Raw genomic sequence first — 9,433 nt, forward strand, 5'->3', positions numbered from 1 at the left:
GATTTATCACAAACTGATCACATGTGTAACCACCAACCAGATCAAGAAACAAGTATTACAAGTACTGCAGAAGCTCCCTTCACGCGCCATTCCAGGCACTACCCTGTTCCCCATGGTAACCACTATTCTTACTTCTGACAGTATAGATTAGTTCTGAACTTGAAATGTTTGAACTTGAAATGTATGGAGTCATATACTATATATTATTTTTTTATCTATCTTTTAATCAACATTATGTTCTTAGATTCATGTAAATTCGTTTGTTCCTTCTCATTGCTTCATAAAATTCCATTGTATAAATGTACTGCAATTTACTTAACCATTCATACTTTGGGCATTTGGGTAATTTTTAGTTTGAGACTATTACAGAGTGCTGTCTTAAGCATTCTTGTACATGTCTTTGATGAACACATAACCATATTTCTATGTCTATACCTAGGAATGTAATTGCTGAGTCATGGGGTGTGTGTACATTAGTGTTGCTATAAGTTTTTTAAAGTTTTATACCTAGTTGCATTTCTACCAGCAATATAAGAAGTCCCAGTGCAATACATCTTCTCCAACATTTAGTATTTTTAGTCTTTTTAATTTTATCCATTCCTGTGTGTGCTGATATTACATTGCTATTTTAATTTGTATTTCCTCATTTTCAAGATTTAGTTTACTGTGTTTTTAAGGTGAATAGGTGTTAAATTTTACCGAATTACTTTTCTGCTTCTATTGAGATGACCATTTAATTTTTCTCTTCTGTTTTCGTTAATGTAGTGGATTACACTGATGGATTTCCAAATGTAAAAATACCCTTAATTTGCTGGACTAAACTCTGTTTAGTTATGAAGTATTACTTTTTTTTTTAATTTTAAATACAACTGAGTTCCACTTTCTAGTAGTTTTTTAGGATATTTGAGCTAGATTGATGAGAGATATTGGCCAATAAGTTTTTCTCTTTTCATTTATTTGTAGGGTTTGATTTCAAGGTTATGCAAGCTCCACATGAAGAAGTAGAAGTATTCCCTTGTTTATCTGGTCTCTGGTAGATTTTGTGTAATATTGGTATTTGGAAGGATTCATAGGTTAATTTACTATGACCTAGAAGTTCCTTTGTGAGAAGATTTAAAAAATTGGATTAATTTCTGTAAGAGGTTTAGACTATTCAGATTTTAAATTTCTTCCTAAGTCTGTTTGATAAGTTGGGTTTTCCATATCATTCAAATTGTCAAATTTATTCGCTTAAAGATTTTTCATAAATTTTTTCATACTTAATCATTATAGTTTTAATATTTGGATTATTTATACTGATGCCTCCCCTTATACTCCTGATATAGGTAATTTGTGTTTTCTCTCTTTGTTTTAATCAGGCTTGCTGGGGGCTTTTCAGTTTTACTGAAAGTTAAAAAAACAACCTTCTGCTGATTCTCTCCATTGTGTGCTTATTTTATATTTCATTGATTTTTTCCATATTATTCGTTTCCTTCATTCTTGAGGATTGATTTGCTATAAATTTTTGTAGTTTCTTAAGATGGATTCTTAGTTGATTTTTAGTATTTCTTTTTTTCTAATATATGCACATATGACTCTACATTTTCTTTTAAGCACTGCTTTAGCTCTACCTAGCAAGATTTGGTATGTCATGTCTTCATTATTATTTAGTTCATAACATTTTAATTTCCATTGTAATTTCTTCTTTGACCTATGGATTAACTGGAATTTCCAAGCGTATGGAATTAATATAGTTTTTTCTTATCATTCACTTTTAGCTAAATTTGACTGCAGTGAGATAATATACTCTAAATGATTTCAGTCCTTTGATATTTGTAAGAATTTTTTAGTAGCTTAACACATGATAAATTTGGTGAATGTTTATTTACAGTTCAAAAGATGTAAATGATATAATTGTTGGGTGCAGTGTTCTGTATATATGAATTTGGTCACTTTTTGTTATTTGTGTTGTTTAGATCTTCTGTGCTCTGACTGATTTTTCTATCAGTTATAGAAACAAGTCTATTAATTCCTCCTCTATAATTGTGGAATTGTCTGTTGTCTGTTTAGATTTCTTATTTTCTGCTTGATATGTATTAAATCTGTGTTATTTATAATGTACATATTTGGGATTGTGATAGTTTCCTGTTTGATTGATTTCTTCATGATTTTAAAATATCTCTCTGTTATGAGTAGTGTTTCTTGCCTTAAAGCTTACATTCTCTTTTAGTATAAATATACCAGTGTTCTTTTTATTTGTATAATTCATCAATTGCTATCTTTTTATTTTTACCATGTCTGTGTGCTTCTATTCAAAACATTTTTCTTCTTAGCAGAATAGAGTTATTCTTTATTTCAATCTAATAAGCATAGTATTTTAATTAAAATATCAAATCCTTTTACCTTTAATGTAATTATTGATATAGTTCGATTTAAATCTACAATTTTACTGTTTTCTCTCTGTTACGTCTCCTTTATTCTTTCTCATTTTAAGTTTTTTGGATTTGCACAATATTTTTATGATTATGTTTTTCTCTCAATTACCTTGTAAGTTATACATTTTTTTTAAGTTATACATTTTTAAATTACTCTCTTAGTGCTTACTATTAAAGATTTATCCTTGACTTATTACCATTTAATACAAGTTATTAATAATTTCACTTCCCTATAATGCTAGCATCTTAGAACATTTCACTTTCAAGAATTCACCTCCCATGTTTGGATCATTGTTGTAATGCACTTTAAGGTTGTATTTATGTTACAAAGTTTATGACATTATAATTATTCTTTTATACAACCAGTGTATATTTATATACATATTTACCATTTCCAGTGCTCTTAATTCCTTTATGTGTTCCATTTATTTGTCTGGAATTATTTCACTTCAGAAGTCCTTTTATATGTCTTCTAATGCCTTTTGATGATGTACTCTTAGTTTCTGTTTGCTGAGAACACCTTAATTTCCTGTTTGTTTTTGAAGAATATTTGTACTAGGTATAGGATTCTAAACTAACAATTATTTTAACACTTCAAAAATATTAACTAATTACTTTCCAGCTTCCTTTGTTTCTAATGAGAAGTCATCTGTTAGTCTTATTTTTGTTCTTTTGGAAATAATGTCTTTTTTATTGATTGCCACTTGTGAGACTTTCTCCTGGTCTTTAGTGATCTGCAACTTGACTGTAAAGTTCATAGTAATATATTTTTAAATCTTGCTTGTGGTTTGCTGAGCTTTTATCTGTGTTGATGATGTTCAGCTGTTTTTTTAAAAATTCTTAGCTAACATTTCTTGGAAAGTATCTCTCTTTTTTTCCATTTACATGTATGTTAGGCTTTTTACAGAGTCCCTTATGTCTGTTATGCTCTTTTTTGGTTATTCTGTACTTCAGATTGGATATTTCCTATTGACCTGTCTTCTACTTTGTCTAAATTTCTGTGAAAACTATTAATTGTTTTCTTAATTTTCAGATACTGTGTTTTCGTTTCCACAATATTCATCTTATTCTTATAGTATATTGAACTCCATATGTTACCAATTTTCCATATTGCCTATAATTTCTTGAGTATTTTAGTCACAGTCATTGACTTCTGATCTCAGTATCAGGATCACCTGAAAGTCTGATTCTGTCTGTTTTTCCTCTTGGTTACTGATCATATGACATTTTTCATGCTTAAAGATTTTTTATATAATTATGAACACTGTACATTAAAAAAGCTGTAAAAGTTCATATTATAGATGCCATTTTATCACCAGCAGGGTTCTAAGAAATGAAATAGATGATCACTTTAATCCGATCAGAAATGGGGCCAGGTCAAAACTGCACTTGATTGTCAAGATTCAATCTATTTCTACTTTGTCTTTATTCTTAGGGTACACCCACCAAGACCTTTTAATTGAGAACCTAGGGAGCATTTTTCTTCTCACCTCTGGAAGGCTGTTGGAATTTTTGCTCTGCTTTTCAGAGATTTTCAGCTTAGTCTTGTCCTGTGCAGCTTTTGAATAGCAATTATGAGGAAATCTGGCTCTGTGTTTGATTGACAAAACTCTTGCTTGTTTCTTGGTTTCCCAAGAACTCTCTGCCAGGGACCAACCCTGGATTCTGTATCTCTAGCTGTATTCTCTCTCTCTCTTTTTTCTTTTTTGGCCATACCATGCAGCATGCAGGATCTTAGATCCCTGACCAGGGATGGAACCTGTACCCTTTGCAGCAGAAGCATGGAGTCTTAACCACTGGACCAGTAGGGAAGTCCTCTCTAGCTGTATTCAGAATAAGCAAATATTCCCAGAAAGAAAAGCTAATGGAAGAATGTAGTGTCAGTTCACCACTATCTCCAGTACCTCTAAAAATAGTTTCATAGACCTTTCCTCCAGCAGAGAGACTGCAGTATTCAGTAAAATTTCAGTATTCAGTAAAAAAATTCAATAAAATTTCCAACTTGGTTCTTTAAATACTTACTCTGCCCATCTATAAATTGAGTTATGCTCTAAGAAACTGGCCATGTGTTTGAGGCAATTTAAGTCTCCAGCCCTGGATGACTGCTAAAAACTCTGTTGGTTTATTTGTCCCTTCTCATTGGTTTTCTATCTGAAGGAAGTCCAGATTCTCAAGCTCTAGATCACACTCAAAATTATCACATGCTTCCAGGAAAAGACAGCTGAAAATTCTGAGCTCATCTCTGAACATTTTCCTAAATATTTTCTCTGAATGTTTAGTCCCTATAATCTTCCTTGCATTCACAGCTCTCTAATGCCTTTAAAATATGATTTTTATAATTTACCTGGGTTTCTTGGGTGTTCACATTAAGAATGTTAGCCTTCTGAAAATTACTTAATCTTTTTTTCTAACATCTTTATTGGAGTATAATTGCTTTACAATGGTGTGTTAATGTCTGCTTTATATCAAGGTGAATCAGCTATACATATACATGTATCCCCATATCTCCTCCCTCTTGCGTCTCCCTCCCACCCTCCCTATCCCACCCCTCTAGGTGGTCACAAAGCACCAAGCGGATCTCCCTGTGAGATAATTACTTAATCTTAATTGGAAGTGAAAGACTCCATAGATAGTTCTTCAATTTGATTTGAATACTAATAAGGAGAGCAATTATTCTCTAGTTTTTCAAATATTTGATGAGCCTCTGTTGTCTAAAATACACAGCCTGATACATTGTAGAGTAAGTTTGTGACCACAATGCTAAAAGAAACTATAATTTTTTATCGCCTGTGCTGCCCAGTTCTTATCATTTGGGGGGGGTTCAATTCAAGCCTAACTCCTCTGGGACACCTTGTCTTTCTGGCAAGAGATGTCTAACTTTTGATAAATTCCTTGACACTACTGTTCTCTGCCATTCTACTCAAAAATAAATATTTTCAAAGAGCTCATGTGTTCCAAAATAAAAGAACACATCTATTGCCTGAAGTAGTTTAGATATGAGTAGAGGACCAGGGAAGAATGGGGTTTGACTCTTGCCAGTTTCATCTCACCCTTATAATTGAAAAGTTGTTTTAAAAGACTCTAATAGCAGGCTTCCCTGGTGGCACTGTGGTTGAGAGTCCGCCTGCCGATGCAGGGGACACGGGTTCGTGCCCCGGTCTGGGAAGATCCCACATGCTGTGGAGCGGCTGGGCCTGCGAGCCATGGCCACTGAGCCTGCGCGTCCAGAGCCTGTGCTCCGCAACGGGAGAGGCCACAGCAGTCAGAGGCCCGTGTACCGTTAAAAAAAAAAAAAAAAAAAAAGACTCTAATAGCTATAGAGTACATGGAAGATAAGCTAATAATTTTTGAAAGAAGCAGTTCTTAGAATACCTTGGAAAATGTATCTTATAGGTCTCCCCAGTGCTATCCTGTTTCTGCAAACTGAAGACACAATAAAAAAAAAAGTGTACACAGAAGTCAGTTGTCCCTAATAGCAACATCAAATTCATCCCACTGAATCTGTTAAGTTGTTCACTTGAATATTCTGCTTTTGGCTATACTTAAAATCCGGCAAGCTTCAGAGTTGGATGAAAAAGCCCACTATCCTATTAATTAATTTTATCTTCCCAGTTTAGGTAACAAGGCCCCAAAGGCAATCAGCTAGTGCCCTGAGCACACAATACAGTTACTAATGTTAATAAAACGATGGCTCTTATTTTGAAAAATAGCTTATAGCAGTATTGATAATATTCTAGCAGCAGAATTTGAAAATCCAGCCGTAATACCTTAATATTAAATTCTGTATATTCAGTAGTATACATTATCAATATACCACCACATGATTTATTCATACCAGTCTCAGTGTCCTCCAGCATTGATCTCAAGGCTGTTTTTTAGCTCAGTAATGAAAACTCTAGAGCTTAAAATCCTGATCAAATGTCATCACTACACCAAGTCAGAAATATGGCCCATAGGAGTTAAGGTAGTATAAATTCTTTTTGGCCTGCATTATAAAATCTTGCCCAGAGCTAATACTGAGAAAAGGGGGAAAACAACTCAGTGAGTCAGAAGACTTACTGTCATCCTCCCCTCATCAGTGTAGACTGGGTTTATCGTTCTGAACCATGTGCTCCAAAAAAAGAAAAAAAAAATGCTGTTGAGAGGGTGTTCAACCAGGATGTAACTTTGGAAATGTGCCTATGATGGAAAGTAAAAACAAAAAACAAACAAACTTAACTAAAGAACTAAAAAAATCCACTGTTTAAAATGAGGTTAAAGTGTCCATCAACAGATGAATGGATAAAGAAGATGTGGCACATATATACAATGGAATATTACTCAGCCATAAAAAGAAACGGAATTGAGTTATTTGTAGTGAGGTGGATGGACCTAGAGTCTGTCATACAGCGTGAAGTAAGTCAGAAAGAGAAGAACAAATACCATATGCTAACACACATATATGTAATCTAAAAAAAACCCCAAAACTGGTTCTGAAGAACCTAGGGGCAGGACAGGAATAAAGACGCAGACCGTAGAGAATGGACTTGAGGACACGGGGAGGGGGAAGGGGAAGCTGGGACAAAGTGAGAGAGTGGCATGGACATATATGCACTACCAAGTGTAAAATAGATAGCTAGTGGGAAGCAGCCGCATAGCACAGGGAGATCAGCTTGGTGCTTTGTGACCACCTAGAGGGGTGGGATAGGGAGGGTGGGAGGGAGATGCAAGAGGGAGGAGATATGGGGATATATGTATATGTATAACTGATTCACTTTGTTATAAAGCAGAAACTAACACACGATTGTAAAGCAATTATACTCCAATAAAGATGTTAATAATAATAATAAATAAATTAAATAATAAAATAAAATGAGGTTAATCTAAAAATGGGAACAATCTGTAAACAATAGAAGTGAAAGCCTCACTAAATTGCTCCATTATCCATTGTTAAAGCTTAGAAAAGAGTTAACTATGTTTTGGATGGGTAATATTACCACTTCTAACACCATAGGCTCCGAGGCATGAAAGTGATTGTTTCATAAACAAAAATGAAAAAAATTCCAAGGAGACCACTGAAGTATTTCTGGTCACTCTTCTTGGAGGACATCTTATAAGCAAAAGACCTCTGTCTATATGGTGGCGTTCGAGATGGTGGTGGGTTGCCACATTTTGCTTTTGAAAGATAGCAAAATACGTAGTTTCTATACTGCTTTATTCAAACAGAAATTTCCATCATATGTATTTAAGAACTGTGGTTGCCAATAAAGTCAGTCCTCTTGTTTATATTTTTACACTCCTGTATTAACAGTATACACACATTTATATAAGCATCAAAAGTACTATACATGAAAACACGTAAGGTTCCATACTCTAACAAACAAAATGATGGAAGTTGACCCAGGAAAAATCAGACTGTAGCTATAATAAATATTCACAAAACTGACAGGATACCTTCTAGCAGTGAAACATGTACTCTGAGTTTAATTAATTTGTAAGATATAACGATATTTTTGTGAAGGTTAGGAAACACAGTTTGGTAATATTAACTATAATTTCCTTGGTTAATGTTGTTTGAAATCATAATCCAGGTAACTGTATAAATCAGGATTAAGCCAGAGAAGCAGAATCAGTAGGAAATATAAATTAAGAGATTTATTGCAGGGAACTGGCTTATACCATTTGGGGGGCTGGCTAAGCATGTCTAGAACTTGTAGGGCAGGCTGTCAGGAGGGTCAGGCTGGAACTCTCAGGCACAGGGTAAAGCTGTTGTCCACACAATTTCTTCTTATGAAAGCCTCCGCTCTGCTTTTAACCTCTTTCAGCTGATTGAATCAGGCCTGCCCAAACTATCTAAAATAATCTCCATTTCTAAAGTCAACTGATTATGGATTTTAATCCCATCTACAAAAAACTTCACAGCAACACCTAGAATAGTGTTTGAAAGAATAACTGGAGACTAGCCAAACTGACTCATCAAAAAGACTACCACAATAATATATAGAAGTTTAAGTATTGGTTGATTTCTCCAAATCTCAAAGAGCATTGAAGATTGCTCATTTGAAATTCAAACCCTGCTCTCTTTAAGAAACAATTAAACATATGTATATATTATCTCTCTGATCTTTCCTTCTTATCTGCTTTTCATTTGAAAAGTTAAAGAAAGCTCAAATCTTCCTTACTGTAATTTTTTGTCTCAATTTTTATAAATATAATGTGCAAAGGAGGTATTTCTGGATAAAGAGTTTCCTATAGCACAAAGCCATAGAATATGCCTTTTCGCTATTTCTCTTTAAAAAAAAAAATTAGAAGGGATAATTTTGTTGGCATCCTAAATACAATTGTCAATAATGGATAGCATTAACATTTATATATTGATATGTTAACAGAGAATTAGAGAATTCGTTTTCATAATCCTTAATCAGTATTGTAGAAATCTGAGTCCATAGAAAGATATATGAGATTTCAGTTATTGAAGAAGATACACCATGAGGTGTCTACAACATTTTAGAATGAGTGATGCAACTTCCATTCTTTTCTTTTGGCTTTGTGATTTTGATTGTTTAAAATTATGCAATGCTGCGCTCACTTTGCCAGTACATATCTAATACTAGAATTGGAATGATACAGAGAAGATTAGCATGGACCCTGTGTAAGGATGACATAAATTCATGAAACATTCCATATTTTTTAAAATAAATATTTTGTTATATATGAACCTCATGGTAACCACAAACCAAAAAATTATACTGAAACAGAAAAAAAGAGAAAGAAATCCAAACATAACACTAAAGACAATCATCAAATCACATGAGAATACAGTAAAAGAAGAAGAAAGGAACAAAAAGAACTACAAAAACGACCAGAAAACAAATAATTAAAGGACAATCAGTATATTTCTATCAATGATTACTTTAAGTGTAAATAGACTAAATGCTTCAGTTAAAAGACATAGAGTAGCTGAATAGATAAAAAGCAAGACCCATATATATGCTGTCTATAAGAGACTCACTTCAGATCTAAAGACACACAGAGACTAA

General features: G+C 33.5%; 1 pseudogene; it reads left to right on the forward strand.

Annotated features, from left to right (window-relative positions):
* The first annotated feature begins 8,989 nt into the window (after window positions 1–8,989).
* Window positions 8,990–9,084, forward strand: LOC117313123 (U6 spliceosomal RNA; annotated as a pseudogene).
* Window positions 9,085–9,433: the final 349 nt, after the last annotated feature.

The sequence above is a fragment of the Tursiops truncatus genome, chromosome 7, assembly GCF_011762595.2.
Source record: "Tursiops truncatus isolate mTurTru1 chromosome 7, mTurTru1.mat.Y, whole genome shotgun sequence".
NCBI classification, from domain to species: domain Eukaryota; kingdom Metazoa; phylum Chordata; class Mammalia; order Artiodactyla; family Delphinidae; genus Tursiops; species Tursiops truncatus.